Here is a 23,390-nt window from a genome sequence, read left to right as displayed (position 1 = left end):
AACCACCGAGACCGGAAAACTTCAAATGATCATTTTAGTCCTTCCAACAATTTATATCAGAGCACAGACCTTTTAGTGTGTGTACTGATATAACCTTTTCCTTCTATATTTAAACAAGTACACGTCGCAATTTCTGCATATAGATTTGGTAAAGGGTATTGTATGTCTTTGATCATTAGGTGTGTAGTCAATTTATAGTCACCACATCATCTAATCACTTTGTCACTCTTGACTATGATAATGAATGAGGTTCCTTTCTTCTCCCTACTAAGATATTGGTCCCCTCGCCTTCAAGTGCAACCAGCACCTCCTGTTAAGGTTAACCCTAACACAGGAGAGACCCCTATAATACAAGAATCTGAATCCCTGCTCCCTCCACCAGCTCTTCAGCCATCCATTCCTCTGGACTCACTAGCATGTTGCATCAACAGTAATCCAGAGTTCATGACCCTCAATGTTCTGCATCTGAATGTCTTACCCAGCTCCCTATATTCATTCTGCGGGACTTCAGCCCTATGTTGTTCACACCAGCATGCTAAATAACCACATCAAGAATTTTCTGCAGACCCTCAGAAATATCCTTCACTCTGGCACCTAAGAGGCAAAACACCAGCCTGCATTTCTTCTGAATCTCCTGTCTGTCTCCCTCACTGTCAAGTCTCCTATCACTATTGCCCTGTCTGACTGCATCCTTTCCCTATGAGCCTCTGACATGATTTCCACTGCTAGCCCCTGAAAGAACATCCCCCTCAACAATATGCAAAGAGGTATACCTGTTTTTGGGAGAATGACCAAATGGAAACCCTGCATTGATTGCCATTTCCCTTACCTCTCCTGGTGGTCACCCATATATCTAAAGCCTGTACCTTGTGAGTGACAACCTCACTAAAATACTTGTCTATGAAGACTTTCAGATGATCCTGGGTACATCCAACTCCAGTTCCATTTCCTTCATATGGTCTTTCAGGAGTTGCATTTGGGGGCACTTCCCACAGAGTTAGTCATCGAGAAGGCAGTTCCTGATGTCTTGCATGAGAAGCAATCCACTGCCCTAACTACCATCCAGCCTACTGTGATGCAAGGACTAAGGATCAACAACAAAACAATAAAACCATTTTTTGAGGACTTGCTGTTGCTTCCTCCACACCTGAGCCACTTACTCAATCTTTTCACGTCAAAGACTCATCTTCCCCATTCTTCTTCTTCTTGTAAAGTTTAATGCAGTTGGCAGACAACGGCAGGTGCATTATTGCCACCTACTGATTTGGAGTGTGGAGCAAAGAGACAGGAAGTATACCCACTAAATCCCCCCACAAAAAACTCAAAAAAAGTCAAGAAGTCTAATGCTTTTCAGAAAGTGAAATACACACTTATATACATTACAGTGATGGCAGTGATATCTTAATAAACCTTCCATATTAAACCATGTCTGTACAAAAGATCTCAATTTAGCAATTAAATATTTCCTTTGCACCTCATAGGAACTGCATTTGAACAATATATGCTGCACCATTTCTTGAGACATGCACTCTCTACAAATGTCTGTATCATGCATATTTATTCTGAACAAGGAATTATTCAACCTCATATGCCCTATACATAAATGTGTAAGTATACCTTCTTCCCTCCTTTTATACCTATCTCCAAGTTGAGTTCCCACAATACCCTGGATTTTATATAAATGCCTTTCTTCCCTTTCATTATCCCAACTTTGTTGTCACGGTAATCAAATAGAATTTGTAATTATGGCTTTTATCTTCCCTTTATGCGAGGGCATCACTACATTTATATCCTTAATTTTAAGTGATTGCTTGGCTAGAATGTCTGGCACCTCATTTCCTTCAAGCCCAATATGTATAGAGACCTATAAGCAATGTACACGCATGCCCAGACCCTACAGCCTCAACAGATGCTGTCCAATCTCAAAAAGAATATTTAGTCTACAATCTGAAATACCTGTTTTAATAAATGTCAAAGGATATATCCAAGAACAAATCAGAGCACAGAAGCACATAATCAGGACATACTTCTTTGACCTATTCCAAGGCTAAAATGATAGCAAACATCTCAGATGTGAACACTGATACTTTGTTTGATAATCTTTTCTTAATAGTCACCTGAAATTTTGGAACATAAACAGAAACACCTGATTGACCTGACACAGGACCATTTGAACCATCTGTGTAGAAGCCATAATATCTGTCTTGCATATATTGCCAAATTTCCTGTGTTACTGATATACAAGTAATCTTCATCTTCACTCTTACACTGGCCCACTCTCGAAAAAAAAATCACCCGCCACATGACCTTAACCTTTTTTATTGGCTGCTATCAATTAAGTAATTAATTAATTATGTAAGTAAGTAAGTAATTAGCTATTAATTAACAATTTGCAAAAAGGTCTCTTTTTGGCCATTCTTAAGTGAAATTCCACAGAACATCCTGAGATCAACCTCTCTTAAACCACCTCCAAATCCTGTTCCTTCTAAAACAATGGTGCGTTCTACTGGGACATGAACATGGAGTTTTTATGTGTTGATCTGCCACAAAAAATAACTTTGATGAAATATTTCAGAGATATTAAACCTGATTCTGATAAATCAATTCTGTATTTTGAGGCCTAATGTTGCACTTGTCTCATTGAATATTTCTTCTTGGAGATGATGAAAGAAATAGATTGATGATAGTTAGGTTCTTACAGTTTCATAGAATATTCAATGTGTAAATGCAATGGCTAGCTGAAATAGAAAATAATAATAATAGAATGGTTATCACTAGAAAAATAAAGGCATGTTAATGACCCACCGTTACTGATTTTTAAGAAAGCCATCACAGGTTATTACAATGCCATCATGTCCATCTGTAATTGCTCTTTAACTGGGTAATTTGCTGGACCATTTCAGAGGTCTAGATTTAACATGTGAAGGGAAACTTCCTCTGTGAAGGACATTTAGTGTGCTTTTTGGATTTCTGATAACAGATTTATTCTAAATTTATATACGAATAAGAGGATATTATCAGAGAGATGATTAGGGAGATGCAAGTCTCTACTGGTTCCTGCCCTACTATTTGCCTTTATATGAAACTCATATAGTATTTTCCTCCCTTTAATTTTAAGTTGTTGGCTTTGAACATTAATGCCAGAATGCTTACGGTGGAAGTTATGTTTGGTAATTAAGAGTGTAGGAACTTCGTAACCTCACAAGCCCAGAAAAAGAATAATATAACCACTGATTCTAGCAAGCAGTAAATTATTGACCAAAAGAAGAATTAAGGGCAGAAGGCCATGCAGCCCATCAAGCTTGTTTGAACATTCAACAATATCATGGTTAATGTTACATTGACTCTAGATTCCCACCTTATACATTCACTCCTTGATTCTCTTGATAAATAAAAATATATCTATCTCATTCTTAAATTAGTTAATTGGTTGGGAATATATTGCTCTCTGAGGATAGATAATGCTAAAAGTTACACCTCTCTGATTGAAGTCACTCTTCCTTATCTGAGTTCCCAGGAAAACAGCTTCTCAGCAACATGCACTTACACCCCTCTAACATTCTAGCAGATTTCAGTATTACCAGTCAAAGATTTAATCTACTTATTTTCTCCTCACTGAACAGCTTTTGTTTCCCACTCCACAAAGTAATCCTGTGTTGGTAGCTATAATTAGGGATAATAACTTCAACAGTTAAAGTATAGTCTCACCAAAACCAGGACTATTTTGCTATTTCATTTCAACCACCTTGTAAAAGTAAATTTCTGTCTCCAAGTCCATTTTTTTGAGAATTGTGCTTAAGAATGCACAAAATATTCAAATATCACTTAGCTTTTTTAAAATGTGTTTTCAGATTCATTTCAGCAAAATAAATACATTTAGTATCCCTCCTCACCCCACCCTGTTATGCACATCTTCTTACCCAGTCCTCAACCAACCTGACCAAACTCTTTATGTTCCTTCATCTATATCATCAATAAAGACTGTATACAGCAGAAAGCAAAGCAATAATCCATCTGGCATTCTTGTGTTTACTACCTGCCAACTTAAAAATGACCAATTTATTCTTAGTTTGTTTTTTGTCCATTATGCAATCTTGACACCTACCACCACTATCCCGATAATTCCTCTACTACTGATCTTGGGTAAATCTTATATATCCAAAGTATCTGAAAATCTAAATACCCACTGTCCACTATTCTTCTTTGTCCACTCTTTCAGTAAAATCCTCAAACTCTCATGAATCTTTCATTCTTGGTTTTCATTTCCAAAACTCAACTGAGTTTGCCCAGGCATTTTCTGAGTTTCCAAGCATCATTTTACCCTTGATTGATTGATAGATAGATAGTTAGATAGATAAATAGGCATTTCATTGATCCCAATGGAAATTACAATGTCACAGTTGCATTACAAGTGCAAAGATATACAAATATTAGAAGAGAAGTAAGAAAGAATAAAAAAAAAGTTACCTCAAACAATCTAACAGGAAGGAGTTATCATTTTCCTGGCCACAGGTTGACTCATTATAGATCCTAATGGTAAGAATGACCTTGTATAGTGCTCTTTGGAGCAGGACAGTTGTCTTAGTCTATTACTAAAAGTGCTCCTCAGTTCAGCCAACGTGGCATGCAGAGGGTGGGAATCATTGTCCAGAATTGCCAGGATTTTCCATAGAGTCCTTTGTTCTACCACAGCCTCCAGTGTGTCCAGTCTGACTCCTATAACAGAGCCAGCCTTTCTAACCAGTTTGTTGAGTCTGTTGGCATCACCCGTGTTGATGCCATTGCCCCAGCACACCACCACATAGAAGGTTATTCCAGTGGCAACCAACTGGTAGAATAAATGAAGGAGAGGCCTGCATACTCCAAAGGACCTCAGACTCCTCAGGAAGCAGAGGTGACTCTAGCCCTTCTAGTACACAGTCTTTGTGTTGGTGCTCCACTCAAGTCTGTCATCCAACTGCACCCCCAGGTACTTGTAGGTCTTCGCCATCAATAGTAACAGGGAGCAGTGTAGGCTAAGACTTCCTAAAGTCCATCACTACCTGAAATTGATTAAGTTTCAATAATTGACTGACAACAGGTCTGTCCTACTAGCCTAGGTTTTTTTCTTTACACTTCCTGTCTTGAACAGTGAGCTTCTTTTGTTACTTTCTAGTGAACAGAAAATATTCTGGACTGCACCCATGTAAAGGCTAAAGCATTTAAAACCAAGTTCAAGTAGAAGTGCCAAGAGGGTGTTTCATCCTGGCTTCCTCCTGAGATCTCAAAAGAAGCTACTTTTCAGGCAATTGGATTTACTCTATGCGATGTAAAGAAATGGTGGGAACCAATAGTTACAGAAAAGACTATGGGACCAGATAATATCCCAGCTGCACTATGGAAGAAATTTGCCTTTAGCTAAGCTGTTTCAGAACAGCTGTAATCTCTGCATCTATTCAACCTAATAGAAAGTTGCCCAGTTATGTTCCATTCACAAAAGTAGGACAATTCCAAATTGGCAATAACACATTCTTACCTCTCAATTAGTCTATGTGACTCAAAAATTGACATGGCTATTAATCAAGACTTGGTCACTGATAACCTTCTTGCTGATGCCCAGAATGGACCTCAATTGGGACACCTGGCTCCAGACTTCATCTGAGCTTTAGTCCAAATATGAACCAACGAGCTAAACTCTAGAGGTGAGGTGAGAGTAGGTGCCTGTGAAGTTGAGACAGCATTTGACCTAGTGTGGAATCAAGTAGTTCTGATAAAACTGGTGACAATGGGCATCAAATGACAAAATTCTAATCGTTGTAGTCATACCTTTCATAAAGAACAGCAATTGTGATAATGAGAGGTTGACCATTCCAGCCCAACACATCTTTGCAACAGTTCTTCAGGGCAGACCACCTACAACTGCTTCATTAGTAATCTTTCTTCATAAGTGGACGTGTCCTTCATAAGAGTTTCCTCATTACTGAGCATGCAGAGGTGAAGGTGATTCAATGGGTGGCCTGTATGGGAGCATCGCAAAGCTGGAAAGCGAAGAGTTCAAGATGCGGTCACAGACAAGGAGTTCATATCGCTGTCGCTGTTGGAGTGAATGATCTGAAGAGGAGTCAAAGCAGAAGAGTTTCGATGCCCATCCACCTAAACCAAGTGTGAGCTTGGATCGCTCCAGGCAGCAGGCCAATCTGGTGGGATCATGAACAGCTTTGGGCGGTGTGGTCCGGGTGTGTTGCTGCACCAGAACCCAGACCCTAGAGTGAAGCACTACTGGGTGCTTGGACAATTTAAACAGCGGCCTGAGTGCAGAAGTGAGGGCTAGGCTGATTCCACTTGCTCTCCTGCAAGTTCATTCCTCTCTCCAGCGGCTGCCATCTCTGTTAGTTTGTGACATTTTTGCCCCACTAATGAGATTAACTTGAGCTGAGGTTTGGACTTACTGCTCCGATTGCTTCGGGGAGTGAATCTAAGGACTCAATGTGGTCCGGAATGCTGTCGTTTGCATCTATTGTTTGCATGGTGTGTGTATGTTTTCTTTCCTTTCCCTGTGCAGTGGTTATGCTCTTTTTTTTATTGGGTCCTTTGGGTTTCTTGCCTTGTAGTGTCTGTAAGCAAACAGATCTCAAGGTGTCTAATTTATGCAGTAACAGATAATAAATATACTTTGATTGTTGATTGATGATGCTACTGTGTTCAATTCCACTTGATACAACTCAAAACATTTATCAGTCCAGGTTTGTATATAACAAGGCACAGATGACATGCGTGCATTGGTAATTGCAAGTTACATTCACATCATTACAGAGCCTGGACATGACATTTTCAAAAGAAGCAGTCTATAGTTTCTAAAGTTAGCAGTATAACCCTTGTTTTTCAAAGATATTACCTTCGGTGAGTATCCTAGCATCAATATCATAGATGTTCACCAGTGACCACAAATTTAAATGGACCAGATACATAGGACCATAAAATATAGGAGCAGAATTAAGTCATTTGCTCTATCACATCTGCTCCACCATTTCAACATGGCTGATTCAATTTTCCTTACAGCCCCAGTTTCCTGCCGTCTCCCCGTATCCCTTCATGACCTGACCAATCAAGAATCTATCAACCTGTGCCTTAAATATACATAAAGTCTCGGCCTCCACAGCTGCTTGTGACAAAGAATTCCATAGATTCACCACTCTCTGGATAAAGAATTTCCTCCTCATCTTCATTCTAAAAGGATGTCCCTCTATTCTGAGTCTATGTTGTCTCGATTTGGACTCTCCCACCATAGGAAACATCCTCTCAACATTGACTCTATCAAGGCCTTTCACCATTCAAAAGATTTCAATGAGGTCACCCCTCATTCTTCTGAATTTGAGTGAATACAGACCTAGAGCCATCAAAAGTTCTTCATATGACAAGCAATCCAATGCTGAAATATTTTTTGTGAACCTCCTTTGAACCCTCTCCAGTTTCAACACATCTTTTCTAAGACCTGCTCACAATACTCCAAGTGAGGCCTCACCAGTGCTTTAAAAAGTCTCACATTACATCCTTGCTTTTATATTCTAGTCCTCTTGAAATGAATGCTAACATTGCATTTGTCTTCCTCACCACAGACTCAACATGCAAATTAACCTTTAGGGAATCCTGCACAAGGACTCCGAAATCCATTTTGCACCTCGGTTTATAGTAATTTCTCTCCACCTTGAAAATGATCACTCCTTTAATTTCTCCACCAAAGTGCATGACCATACATTTCCCAATACTGTATTGCATCCCCCACTTATCTGCCCATTCTTCTAATCTCTCTAAGTCCTTCAGTAGCCTCTCTACTTCCACAAAACTACCTGCCCTCAACTTATCTTCATCTCATCCGTAAGCTTTGCAACAAAGCCATCAATTCCATCATCCAAATCATTGACTTATAATGTAAAAAAAATCAGTCCCAGCACAGATCCCTGTGGAACATCGCTAGTCACTGTCAACCAGCCAGAAAAGGCTCCCTTTATTCCCAGTCTTTGCCTTCTACCAATCAGCCACTGCTTTATCCATCCATGGAATATTTCCTGTAATACTGTGGGCTCATAGCTTGTTAAACAGCCTCGTGTGGCATCTTGTCAAAAGCCTTCTGAAAATCCAAGTACACAAGATCAAACAATTTTCCCTTTGTCTACCCTGCTTGTTATTTCCTCGAAGATTTCCAACAGATTTGTCAGGCAAGCTTTTCACTGGAGGAAAACATGCGGCCCATGGTCTATTGTATCATCTGCCTCTAAGTACCCTAAGACTTCATCCTTAATAATTGACTCCAACACCTTCCCAAACACTGAGGTCAGACTAACTGGCCTATACAGTAGTTTTCTTTCTTCTGCGTCTCTTCCTTCTTGAAGAGTGGAGTGACATTTGCAATTTTCCAGTCTTCCAGAACCATTCCAGAATCTAGTGATCCTTGAAAGATCATTACTAATGCCGCCACAATCTCTTCAGCCACTTCTTTAAAAACTCTGGGGTATACACCATCTGGTCCAGGTGATTTATCTACCTTCAGACCTTTCAGTTTCCCAAGAACCTTCTCTCTAGTTATGGTAACTTTACACACTTCATGACCCCTAACACCTGGAACTTCCATTGTACTGCTAGTGTCTTCCACAATGAAGACTGATGCAAAATACTTATTAATCTCATCTGTTATTTCATTATCCCCCCAATACTACCACTCCAGCATCATTTTCCTGTGGTCTACTTTCGCCTCTCTTTTACATTATTTGTATCTGAAAAAACTTTTGGAATCCTTTTTAATATTATTAGCTGACTTACAAATGTATTCTATTTTTACCTTAATTACTTTTTTAGTTGCCTTCTGTTGGTTTTTAAAAGCTTCCCAATCCTCTAATTTCCCACTAGGTTTTGCTCTATTATATGCCCCCTCCTTGGCTTTGACTTCTCTTGTTAGCCTCAGTTTCATCATCTTTCCTTTAAAATACTTCTTTCTCTTTGGGATAAATATATCCTGTGCCTTCCAAATTGCTTACAGAAATTCTAGCCATTGCTGATCTGCCGTCATCCCAACCAGTGTTCTTTTCCAATCAATTCTGGCCAACTCCTCTCTTATGCCTCTGTAATTCTCTTTACTCCACTGCAGTACTGATATATCTGACTTTAGCTTCTCCTTCTCAAATTTCAGGATGAATTCAACATATTATTTTCACTTACCCTGAAGGATTCTTTCACCTCAAGTTCTCTAATCAATTAGAAACATAGAAAACCTACAACATAATTCAGGCCCTTCGGCCCGCAATGCTGTGCCGAACATGTCGTCATGGCTATCCCTCGAGGTCAAGGATGATGGTCTTTGTTCTGTTGACCTACTTATGGGCTCTCAAGTGGCTTATGAGTCCAATCTTGGCTATGACAGTTCCTCCGCATTCAGGACAGGTAGTTCCAAATGGCAGATCGGGCTTTGGTTGTTGCTGCCTCTCTTTCCATTTTCTTCTCTTTTCTTCTAATTCTGCACATCTGTTGGCTTCGAGAGTTTCTGTTCCTTCTCGGATGATGGCTTGCCAGAGTTTCCTGTCCTTGGCATTGGTTTCCCAATTGTTGATGTCGATGTTACATCTCTTCATGTTGGCTCTTAAGAGGTCTTTGAATCTCTTCTGTTGTCCGCCTCTTTTACATTGGCCTTCTTTAAGCTGGGCGTAGAAGATTTGTTTTGGCAGACGTTCGTCTTTCATCCAAACGACATGACTGCTCCATCTTAGTTGGTTCTTGATGACGTAGGCTTCAATGCTTGTTGTTTTATCTTCATTTAGCACAGTTGGTTCTTCTATCTTCCCAGCTGATATTTAAGATGTTTCGAAGACAGCGTTGATGGAACTTTTCAAGTGCCTTCAGATGTCGTCTGTTGTCCAGGTTTCTGATGCATATGGGAGCATTGGGATTACTAGTGTACAAGGCCGAACATGTACTTACTTTAGAAATTCCCTAGGATTACCCATAGCCCTTTATTTTTCTAAGCTCCAAATACCTATCCAGGAGTCTCTTAAAAAACCCTATCGTATCCACCTTCACCACCGTCGCCGGCAGCCCATTCCACGCATTCACCACTCTCTGTGTAAAAAAACTTAGCCCTCTGTACCTACTTTCAAGCACCTTAAAACTGTGCCCTCTCGTGTTAGGCATTTCAGCCCTGGGAAAAAGCCTCTAACTATCCACACGATCAATGCCTCTCATCATCTTATACACCTCTATCAGGTCACCCCTCATCCTCTGTCGCTCCATGGAGAAAAGGCCAAGTTCACTCAACCTATTCTTATAAGGCATGCTCCCCAATCCAGATAACATCCTTGTAAGTCTCCTCTGCACCCTTTCTATGGTTTACACATCCTTCCTGTAGTGAGGTGACTAGAACTGAGCATAGTAATCCAAGTGGAGTCTGACCAGGGTCCTTTATAACTGTAACATCATCACTCAGCTCTTAAAGTCAATCCCATGGTTGATGAAGGCCAATATACTGTATGTCTTCTTAACCACACAGTCAATCTGCACAGCAGCTTTGAGTGTCTTATGGACTCGGATCCTAAGATCCCTCTGATCCTCCACACTGCCAGGAATCTTACCATTAATACTATATTCTGCCATCATATTTGACCTACCAAAATGAACCACCTCACACTTATCTGGGTTGAACTCCATCTGCCAATTCACGGCCCAGTTTTGTATCCTATCCATCTCCAGCTGTAACCTCTGACAGCCCTCCACACTATCCACAACACCCCCAACCTTTGCATCATCAGCAAATTTACCAACCCATCCCTTCACTTCCTCATCCAGGTCATTTATAAAAATCACGAAGAGAATGGGTCCCAGAACAGATCCCTGAGGCACAGCACTGGTTACCAACCTCCATGCAGAATACGACCCATCTACAACCACTCTTTGCCTTCTGTGGACAAGCCAATTTTGGATCCAAAAAACAATGTTCCCATGGAACCCATGCCTTCTTACTTTCTCAATAAGCCTGGCATGGGGTACCTTATCAAATGCCCTGTTGAAGTTCATTTACACTACATCGACTGTTCTACCTTCATCAATGTAGTTAGTCACATCCTCAAAAAATTCAATCAGGCCCGTAATCATGACCTGACTTTGACATAGACATGCTAACTATTCCTAATCATATTATGCCTTTCCAAATGTTCATAAATCCTGCCTCTCATGATCTTTTCCATCAACTTACCAACCATTGAAGTAAGACTCACTGGCCTATAATTTCCTGGGCTATCTCTACTCCCTTTCTTGAATAAAGGAACAACATCCACAACCCTCCAATCCTCCGGAACCTCTCCCGTTCCCATTGATGATCATCGCCAGAGGCTCAGCCATCTCCTCCCTCGTCTCCCACAGTAGCCTAGGGTACATCTCACCCTGTCCTGCAGACTTATCCAACTTGATGCTTTCCAAAACCTCCAGCACATCTTCTTTCTTAATGTCTATATGCTCAAGCTTTTCAATCCACTAAGTCATCGCCAGGATCTTTTTCCATAGTGAGTACTGAAGCGAAAACAAATTAAATTTCATTACACAACACCTCATCCAGAATAACTGATCCTCTGGTGGGCTCAACCCCAACCTGCTCTAAAAAAGCCATCTTGTGGGCACTCTAGAAATTCCCCCTCCCGTATCCCAATCCACCTATATATTGAAGTCTCCATGACTATTGTAACGTTGCCCTTTTGGCATGCATTTTCTATCTCCCATTGTAATTTTTCAGGCCACATCCTTACTACTGTTTGGTGGTCTGTATACAACTCCCATCAGGGTCCCATTGGGTTCTTAGATTGTAGACCAACTATTTTCTCCAGAAATGATGTTTTACTAATATTAGTGAAATTAGTATCATCACTCTCATCATGAAATATCCACAATTCTTGGAATGTTATATATGCTGTATGAGTTCTGTTCTGGAAACATACATAATTTTTGTTTCTGTTATCAATGAACTATTGCCCCACTGAATGTTTTGTAGAGTAAACCAACAATTGCCATTAAATAGCCTCAACAATATAGTGCTTGTGGCACAGTCGTTTTCAGGCCTAGATTTTCATCATATTGATTTTGGTGTCCTATAACAGGCAGGTTGAAAATAGCACTCTCTACCTCATAAAAGTACAAATTGTCCTTTTGTTGATGTCAGTGAGATGAATGTGAATTCAGCTCTGAAATTCCACCCACTTCAGTCTTTATAAATCTTTTAGGAAAGTAGTTTTCATTGTCACTAATATTAGCTTCAGATTGTGGCCTTCATTTGTGCAAGGTTATTTTAGATTATTGAATGCTTGCTCAATAGGGTTGAGGCTCGTGTCATCGCCCATAATGTTACAAATTCCCCCACTCTTACAGTGGTGACCAAACATCCTATGAGCTTATCATTCTCAATATCTTTCTGCTGCTCCATAATCTAGAAAACATATCACCTCCATGAAAATTCACTGTCAATGACCTCTGATCTCTGTCGAACAGAAAATCCTGCAAGCCATGATATTCCTGTTCTCCTTCATGCATGACTCTACCATGGAATTGCTAATCTCTTCCTGTGATCACAGAGTGAAAATCTTTAATAAGACTTAGGAACAGCTGATGCAGCATGAGAATGGGTAAGCTCACAGGCTGGTCGGCTCTAAACGAGGATTGAAACTAATTTGGAAGCCAATAGACAATCAGATGAATCTCAGCTCGGTTGAGGAAATAATCAATCTAAATGAAGAACAGTAAAAACTTGGGATGATACAGACTACAAATATGATGAATGTTAGTGCAGGTAAACTTCATATTGGTAATGAAAACTGCTCTCCCAATAGATTTGCACAGAATGGAACAGAGGAACTTAGAGCTGATTACACATTCCTCTCATCGATATCAACAAAAAGACAACTTGCACTTTTATTAGGCAGGAGAGGTAATTTTCAAACGGCCTCTTATAGGATGTCAAAATCAATAGAACAAAAATTTGTTGCATCACATTACTGCCTAGACAGTGGGATTCAAAACTACCCTGCACGAACATAATATCATGGGGCTATTTTAAAGTGATTTTTGGTTTAGTTTCACCTGGCAATAGTTTTTTGGTGACCTCTCAAATCAAGATGTATTTCTCATCAATATATATTGGCAAAGTAAATGCAAAATAGCATGACCACAATATCAAAAAATATTGAAAATGGGGAAATTCAATGATGAATGCCAAATGTATTCCATATTCCTCTACATAACAGAATATATAAAGTGCATACTAGAAATTCTGGGTAATTTGGGATCTGATGGAAGTGTGGATCTAACTTGTCTGCTGATCCATGTACTCTTCAGGTCATTTGGAGACTCTAGGGGTCTGGAACATGAATAGGTTTGTGGCTGGGAACCAGGTTTGGAGAGTGGACTGTGTACACAGCTGGAGTGAGGGTCAGGTCAGGGAACAGAAGGTGATCAGGAATGTGGGTACGTTTACATTATAAATGAACTGAAACTTTAGAGCTGAAACTTATGTGATTGGTGTTATATCCATGGTGGGGTTAATTGCTGTAACTCATTGAAGTCTTAAGAGTCATTTGCCAGCAACCTTGATGCTAACTGTGGGGTTTCTTTGTCATTAGTCCGTGCTCTTATCCTTCATTAATAGCAAAAACTTAATCAATATTTTAAGCTAAATAATTTCCAGGGCCTGATGGCCTAATGTTTGTAATGAGATGCCTGCAAAGAAAATGAATTAGGTTTGATTTTCCACAATTCCCCCAGACTTTGGAACAGTACCCTAGATTGGGAAGTGGAAATGTAAACCCACTATTTAAGACAAGGTGGAGAGAAAATAAAGGGAAACTGTAATCCAGCTAGCTTGACATCCGTATTTTGGAACCTATCATCATTATCATTATCACTTGCAAATTCACAGTATAACTATGCAGAGTCAATATGGTTTAATGAAAAGGAAGTTGTATCAGGCAGATAAAATGAGGCACTTTAAGGATTTAACTGCCTTAGCAGATTGATTGGATCATTGATTTGACTTATTTGGTTATTCAGGAGGAATTTGGTACAGAGTTTGTTACAATGGAGGTGTGGATGAAGGAAACCCAACAAATTATGAGCCAGCTTTGAAAACCCCACTCGGTTATCAGTCCGACCACTCACTCCAAAAACAAGGTAACTGTTCCAGTTTTCTTCCAGCGTGTTCAATATTAAGCAGCACCCCCCCCCAAAAAAAAAGCTTCAGATGCTGGAACACTGATCTATAAACAGAAAATACTGGAAGTAGTCCTCAGGTTAGACTCATGTTCCAGGTCAAAAACATGAAAGATTCCCCAAACAAGGCTCATTCAGAAAGTAAGGAGGCATAGGATCCAAGGAGACCTTGCTTTGTGGTTCCAGAATTGGCTTGTGCACAGAAGGCAAAGGGCGGATGTAGATGGTTTATATTCTGCATGAGGATCAGTGACCAGTGGTGTTCTGCAGGTATCTGTTCTGGGACCCCTCCTCTTTGTAATTTTTTTACAAATGACCTGGGTGAAGAATTAGAAGGGTGGGTTAGTAATTTTGCTGATGACATAAAGGTTGGGGGTGTTGGGGATAGTCTGGAGGGTTGTCAGAGGTTACAGCGAGATATCGATAGGATGAAGAACTGGACTGAGAAGTGGCAGATGGAGTTCAACACAGATAAGTGTGAAGTGGTTCATTTTGGTAAGTCAAATTTGAAGACAGAATATAGTATTAATGGTAAGACTCTGGGCAGTGTGGAGGATCAGAGAGATCTTGGGGTCCATGTCCCTAGGACACTCAAACCTGCTGCGCAGGTTGACAGTGTTGTTAAAAAGGTATATGGTGTTTTGGCTTTCATCAGCCATAGGACTGAGTTCAAGAGCCGTGAGGTAATGTTATAGCTATGTAAGACCTTTGTCAGACCCCACTTGAAGTACTGTGTTCAGATTTGGTCACCTCACTACAGGAAGGATGTGGGTACTATAGAGAGACTGCAGAGGAGATTTACAAGGATTTTGCCTGGATTAAAGAGCATGTCTTATGAGAACAGGTCGAGTGAACTTGGCCTTTTCTCCTTGGAGCAACGGTGGATGAGAGATGACCTGATATAGGTGTATAAAATAATGAGAGGCTTTGACCATGTGGGTAACCAGAGGCTTTTTCCCAAGGCTGAAACAGTTAACACAAGGGAGCATAGCTTAAAGGTGCTTGGAAGTAGGTACAGAGGGGACGTCAGTGGTAAATTTGTCACACAGAAAATGGTGGGTGCATGGAATGTACTGCCAGCAACGGTTGTGGAGGCAGTAGGGTCTTTTAAGAGACTCTTAGATAGGTACATGGAGCTTAGGAAATTAGAAGCTATGCAGCAGGGTAATTCTAGGTAGTTTCTAGAGTAGGTTACATAGTCGGCACAACATTGTGGGCTGAACGGCCTGTAGATTTCTATGTTCTATGAAAGCTTAACTCTGTTTTCTTTCTACAGCTTCGCCTGACCAGTTGAGTCTTTCCAGCGTTTTCTGTTTTCTGTCCCACTGCACATACATTGGATTAGTAAAGTTTACTGAAGACCTGGTCACGACAAATGTGGTTGTTGTTGCAAGGGATCTGAACCAATCATTATCACATGCCGCCCAATTAAGCTGGCAATGGTTGGCTGATGTACCCCTGCTATAATTGCCAGATGAGAAGCTGAAAATGGAGCCAAGATCAAATTTTTGAACTGTGCATCTCTTTAAATGTTCCCCATTGTAGTAGGCCCTCACTCAAAAACAGGCCATGGAAGCAGCTACAGCTAATTTCAATGGCCAACTACATTTGTCCATCAGTTTAGCCTCCTGACTAGAATAGGCTCCCTTTATCTGCTTCTGGTAGAATTTCCTCCTGTCATTGGCAAGCAAATCTGTAAAAACTTCCTCCTAAACCCAACAACATCACTAGAGTTCGTATTCAAACAGAAGTGCTAGGAGCCAATACTGTACATTGCAACAACTAGTACAATTACTTCTGTTAACATGAATCAACATTGTTACTGTTCATGAGCAATTAACCCTTCTTCTCTCTCTGATAATATGCACTAAATTATAATCCCTGCAAACAAACTTGCATGTAAGAAGGCAAAGTTTCAGAGTGGCTTCTTTAATATATTAAAAACCAAACCCCCATTCTAACCCAAAAAGGGTAATAATTCTTACAGCTGCATTAAAAGTTAACATCTGTGCTTTGGAATATGTAGATATAAAGCCAAACAGACAGTTTCTAGTTTGCTGCTTCCATGTTATTTTATGCATTTCTATTTATATATGTTTAGGAGGTAATTAACATCATATAAGAGCAGAGAATGTACTTGGGGTTTATAGTGTATGTACTGCAGAAAATTGGTCTCAATCATCTAAAACTCACACACAGCAAACACTGAAAGACATTCTTTATTTTCGTGGAACTTTCCCTCTGAAGAATGCAATATCTGCAATATCAGAAAACCATCTCAGGCCCCACACAGTGCTGCGGCAACAAAACGACTATTTAAAAAAGCAGAATGTTTTCAGGGATTATCGATGGCTATCCATGGAGGATAATGTAAACCTAAATGCCCAATGTGGAGAGCAACGACACATCATCTGTATTTGCCTCAGATGTGGAAGTTTGCCAAATCTTTACAAGAATTGATTAATTGTTTTATTTAAGGGCCTGGACCTTGTATGATTTCATATCTCTCACTCCTCACTCCTCACTCTCACGGTCTGTACTCTCGTTCTCTAGAGCAGCTTCCATATTTGTTTTTTTTAATTGGCTAGAAATTTATTTTCCTTGGTTGCTCATTTTTCTTTTTTTTGGGGGGCTGCATCTCTTTCTCCCTGATCTTTGATCTAATTTTGCTGAATTTTAGCCAATCTTCAGGTCTTGGCTTTGTTGGAGGAACTCTATCACTTTACTTTTGACTCATCTCAGTTAAATTAAGTCCTATCCCTGACTTCACTTACTATCTTTTAAGGAATTTTTCACATTTCCTCTTTTTACCCTCATAATTGTTTGATGTAACTCCTTATATGCTAGGTAAGAGTAACAAATGTTTGTCTTTGATAGAGTGATCCTTCTCTATTTTAATCTAGTTCTCCCCATTATGTTTATCAGAATGAATCTTTCTGTCTTCAGTTTGCCAGTATGACACCTTTCTCTTGACTGTCTGCCATTGCATAACCCCTTACTTCTCCCTCTTGGTATTTCAGGTCTAGAGACCTTTCATTGGAATTTTCAGATAGTCACCTAATTTGATTAAATTCTGACATAGACAATGTGGGCCTGCTGCAAATTCCTATGAATCTTAAATTCAGTTACTCTGACTAATTTCTGTTGATTGATGCTAAATGCTGAGGAAGCTACTAGAATAAATCAATTACTTCTCAGTAATGACTAGGCCTCTCTTACATTCATCTGAGCGATCAGACAGAGCCTCATTTTAACCTGTCATCCAAATGGGAGCAGAAAGTATTGATCTGAATTTTCTACTGAAGTGTCACCTCAGATCAAACGTTTGTCTAAGTCCTGAAACAGGTAATTAAGCAACCGAAGAACAAACATTTATTGCCTTCAGTCTCAGATCAAGATAAAAGATTGCATGCAAAGTGGAAACTGCTGGAGGAACTCAGTAGGTCAGGCGATATCTGTGGAGGCAAAGGGATGCTCAACATCTCAGGTCAAGATCTGCATCAGCACAGAGAGATCACCAGAGATGAGAAGGGAAGGTAGGAAGGGAGCTGATGCATGATAGCTGGAACTAAGTGAGGTGGGAAATCATGTGTAAATGGAGCAACATGGGGAAGGGGTGGTTTAGAAACAGACTCGTGACTGATGGGTGGAAACAGAAAGGATTGCATGGTAATTTTCAAAGGCACATAGACTAGTCCTCAGAGTTCTGGCTGATAATTATTCCTTAGTACCACTAAAACAAATTATCTGGCTATCAATACCTTGCACATTGCAGAACCTTGTTGCATACAAATTGTTTTTTGCATGTTCTATACTCCAATATTGATTAAACATTAAGTACTTTTTCAACTATAAAGACATCAATAAAAGCATTACATAAGTGCTAGTCATTTTTATTCTTTGTCATTCTACAGACAATGCAGATGTAATTTATAGAACCTTACAAAAGTTAGTGAATTTCATGACAAAATTTGAAGTTTGTTATAAATGAGTGCATCTTTTAGTATCCTCCCACATCTTTTTCTGAGAGAAGAATTTTTATTTATAAATTGTTTATTCTACAGAGCGGAACACTTTCTGCAGGACGTCTGGGTATAATGCACGTCCCAAGGTCAAATATTGTATGAGTCACCAATAAAAACAGAGCCAGCTTTACCACATCAAAGCTGCACTATATAAGTGCTTGGTATGGTTGCATTTTGGCAAGCTTAGGACACTTCAGTATTGTTATCCTAGCCATCATATTCATGCTAAGATTTATTTCTCTTGCAATTTTATTGGGCATCTAAGATAATTTATCACTATTTGATTTCCTGCTACTGAATCTGAACTTAGTTTCAGAGTGGTTAAAACAGTGATATTCACTATTAACATAGATTACAAATTCTCTCAACATGGTTTGTTAATTGGTGGAGCGGAGGTGAATTAATAGCAGCTTTCACAAAAAATGCCATTAAACAAACTAGGTTAAAGGTCATTTCACTCTTCATTTGATTCTGGAACTAATCAGTGATCTAAAGCATAGCCCTAAGCAGCCAGTTCTTGGTATTGTCTAATTATGCAAGAGATTCTGCCTCTTTGAAAATATCAAAAGATGGTTGAAAAACTTGTGCTCTACACATTTCTGGAAAAAAGATACTTAGTGGTAGAATATTTATTCAGCTGCTTCATATTATAGGGATTCATAGTATATCTCTGAATCAACTCACCCCTGCAGAACGTGTGTCCTGATATAAGCTATGGGAGGACGGAAAACTGCTATGGAGAATCATCAGGCATGATACAAGAGGGTGCAGGTTAAAGGCTGGCTCTGGTGTTTCTGAAGGTGATGGTTAGTTTATCATTTTAAAGCTATAGCCTGACACAGTGGCTGCTAGAACCACCAGTTCTCTGCACCCAACTGTGAGGGAAACAAGATAGGAAGTAGCCCCTCCAGTTCCTAGGTAGTTTGGTGAAATATTATTGCAGGTGTGTTCTGCCCCTCTCCCCCACCCCATCAATGAATATACCAAATCTCTGAACTTCAGAATTCCAGCAGGGTGCATGGCAAATTTTAGGTAAGTTACATCCCGGCATAACTGACATAACTGGACGCATATGATTCCGAGGCCCAGTGTATTCTATTGTATTTTCAATGTAAAATTTGTTAGATATGGGAATACAAAGTCAAAATGATAAAAACTATGCAGAGTAAAAATGGCCCTTCAAACCACCATGTCCATGCCAACATTATATTTGTATGTACTAGTCCCATTTATTCAAATGTGGTCTGTAGCCTTCAGTGCTTTGGCAATTCAAACATTTGTATAGAAGCTTCTTTAAATGTTGTGGGAGTACCTGCCTTCCTCATCTTCTTTGGACAGCAGTTTTGATATTCCAACCATTGGGTGGAAACCCACTCTCTCAGAACCCCTCAAGACATTTTACCTCATACATGACATCTGTGCCTGCTTTCTTCAGCCTCCTTAACATACAAAAAAAAGTTTATTTTTCTATCTAACTTATCTCCACCGCCCCCCCATACTTTTGTATACCTCTGTAGAGACACCTCGATTCCTGGAATTCCATTTTGGGAGTGCTGGAAATATTAAGCTATGACATATTAGAAGAAATGAAATAGTGGCAGGAATCGGTTACTTGAACCTTCGTGCATGTTTGATAATAAAACTGTTGCATGGTTTCCTTGCATTCAACATTGTCCTATGCTAAATACAGCCTTCAGTCCTTAGATAACTCATTGAATAGGTTACCAATGATCCTCCCCGAATGACAGTGCAATCAGCCCACTTTTTTCATCTAAGACACTTGCTAACTGCCACATTCATATTCACAGTGGAAAGCTTCCTTCTGAACTGTGGGTGAGCTACAAGTGAAAACAAAATCTTGACTAAACACTTAGATCATCATGAGCACAATAACTCAGCAATCAGGCCTTGATCTGACTCCCACATCTACTTGAACGAAAAGGGGTGAAAGCTTCCTTGAGGAGGCTTCTTCATCCAAGTACAGCACCATGCTCTACTGATCTATGTGAACCCACTGCTGCTGTACTAGATCTCAATGGAAATTCATAAAGTTATGACTGATGTTTGGAGAGGTGTGAAATGCTCACAACTACTCTCTCATGATGTTGAAAAATATAATGCCTCCTGAAATGCTTTGCCATCAGCTAAGTATTTTGGAAGAGCTGTCAATGCTGTAACATAAGAAATGTGGCAGCTGTTTTGAATGCAGCAAATTCACCTAGACAACAGTATGATAAGAACCAAGTAAACTGCATTAGTAATGCTAGGGTATGAATAAATATTAGGCAAGCTACCAAGATTAACTCACTACTCCTTAAAGTTGTATAAGACAGTGGTGAGGCCTAATTTGGAGTATCATGCACGATTTTGGTCACCTACCTACAGGAAAGATGTAACCAATGTTGAAAGAGTACAGAGAAAATTTACAAGGATGTTTCTGGGTCTGGAGGACCTGAGTTATATGGAAAGATTGAATAAGTTAGGAGTATATTCCTTAGAATGTAGAATTTGAAAAGAGATTTGATAGAGGTATACAAAATCAGAATCAAGTTTATTATCACCGGACACATCCTTGTAAACCTTCTCTGCACTCTTTCAACTTTATTAATATCCTTCCTGTAATTTGGTGACCAAAACTGCCCACAATACTCCAAATTCGGCTTCACCAATGCCTTATACAACCTCACCATAACATTCCAACTCTTATACTCAATACAATGAAGGCCAATGTACCAAAAGCTCTCTTGGCTACCTTGTTGCCACTTTTAGAGAATTTTGTATCTGTATTCCCAGATCTGTCTGTTCTATTGCACTCCCTCACTGCCCACTACATCTCCATTCTTCGTATCATCGGCAAATTTGCTGATCCAACTTACCACATTATCATCCAGATCACTGATATAGATGACAAATAACAATGGACCCAGCACTGATCCCTGTGGTACACCATGAGTCACAGGCCTCCACAGAGAAGCAATCCTCCACTACCACTCTCTGGCTTCTTCCAATTGAGCCAATGTGTAATCCAATTTACTACCTCACCATGTAAACCTAGTGACTGAATCTTCCTAACTAACCTCCCATGCAGGACCTTGTCAAAGGCCTTACTGAAGTCCATGTAGACAACATCCACTGCCTTCCCTTCATCCACTTTCCTGGTAACCTCCCGAAAAAACTCTAATAGATTTGTTAAACATGACCTACCACGCACAAAGCCATGTTGACTCTCCCTAATAAGTCCCTGACTATCCAAATATTTGTAGATCCTATCTCTTAGTACTCCTTCTAATCATTTACCTACTACTGATGTCAAACTTACCGGCCTATAATTTCCCAAATTACTTTTAGAGCCTTTTTTAAACAACGAAACAACATGAGCTATCCTCCAATCCTCCGGTACCTCATCCGTAGATACCGACATTTTAAATGTATCTGCCAGAGCCCCTGCAATTTCAACACTCATCTCCTTTAAGGTCCGAGGGAATAGCCTGTCAGGTCCTGGGGATTTGCCTCAAGATAGCAAGCACCTCGTCTTCCTCAATCTGTATAAGTTCCATGACCTCACTACTTGTTTGCCTTATTTCCATTGACTCCATGCCAGTTTCCTTAGTAAATACAGATGCAAAAACACCATTTAAGTTCTCCCCCATTTCTTTTGGTTCCATACATAGCTAACCACTCTGATCTTCAAGAGGACCAATTTTATCCCTTACTATCCTTTTGCTGTTAATATACCTGTAGAAGCTCTTTGGATTATCCTTCATCTTGACTGCCAAAGCAACCTCATGTCTTCTTTTAGCCCTCCTGATTTATTTTGTAAGTTTTTTTTTGCACTTTTTATACTCCTCAAGCACCTTATTTGCTCCCTGTTTCCTATACATGTCATACATCTCTCTCTTCTTCTTTATCAGAGTTCCAATATCCCTTGAGAACCAAGGTTCCTTATTCTTATTCACTTTGCCTTTAATCCTGACAGGAATATACAAACTCTGCACTCTCAAAATTTCTCCTTTGAAGGCCTCCCACTTACCAATCACATCCTTGCCAGAGAACAACCTGTCCCAATCCACGCTTTTTAGATCCTTTCTCATTTCTTCAAATTTGGCCTTTTTCCAGTTTAGAACCTCAACCCGAGGACCAGATCTATCTTTCTCCATGAGCAAGTTAAAACTAATAGTGATGTGAAATTTGTTAACTTTGCAGCAGCAGTAAAATGCAATGCATAATCTAGCAGAGAGGAAAAAAATGAAATAAACCATAATAATAATAAATAAACAAGTGAATCAATTATGAATATTGAATAGATTTTTTTAAAAGGTGCAAAAATAGAAATAATGTATATAAAATAAGTGAGGTAGTGTCCAAAGCTTCAATGTCCATTTAGGAATCAGATGGCAGAGGGGAAGAAGCTGTTCCTGAATTGCTGAGTGTGTGCCTTCAGGCTTCTGTACCTGCTACCTGATGGTAACAGTGAGAAAAGGACATGCCCTGGGTGCTGGAGGTCCTTAATAATGGACGCTGCCTTTCTGAGACACCGCTTCCTAAAGATGTCCTGGGTACTTTGTAGGTTAGTGCTCAAGATGGAGCTGACTAGACTTACAACCTTCTGCAGCTTCTTTTGGACCTGTGCAATAGCCCCTCCATACCAGACAGTGAGGCAGCCTGTCAGAATGCTCTCCGCGATACAACTATAGAAGTTTTTGAGTGTATTTGTTGACATGCCAAATCTCTTCAAACTCCTACTAAAGTATAGCTGTTGTCTTTATAACTACATCAGTATGGTGGGACCAGGTTAGATCCTCAGAGATCTTGACACCCAGGAACTTGAAGCTGCTCACTCTCTCCACTTCTGATCCCTCTATGAGGATTGGTATGTATTCCTTCGTCTTACCCTTCCTGAAGTCCACAATTAGCTCTTTCGTCTTACTGACGTTGAGTGCCAGGTTGTTGCTGCAGCACCACTCCACTAGTTGGCATATCTCACTCATGTACACCCTCTGTGGGGTTAATGCAAGCAGATTTGTTCCACTGAGGTTGGGTGGGACTACAACCAGGGGTCATGGGTTAAGGGTGAAAAGTGAAAAGTTTGAGGGGAACATGAAGGGAAACTTCTTCACTCAGAGGGTCATGAGAGTGTAGAATGAGCTGCCAGTG

Source organism: Mobula birostris, chromosome 2 (assembly GCF_030028105.1).
Source record: "Mobula birostris isolate sMobBir1 chromosome 2, sMobBir1.hap1, whole genome shotgun sequence".
In the NCBI taxonomy this organism is placed as follows: domain Eukaryota; kingdom Metazoa; phylum Chordata; class Chondrichthyes; order Myliobatiformes; family Myliobatidae; genus Mobula; species Mobula birostris.
Note: the sequence above shows the minus strand (reverse complement) of the source record.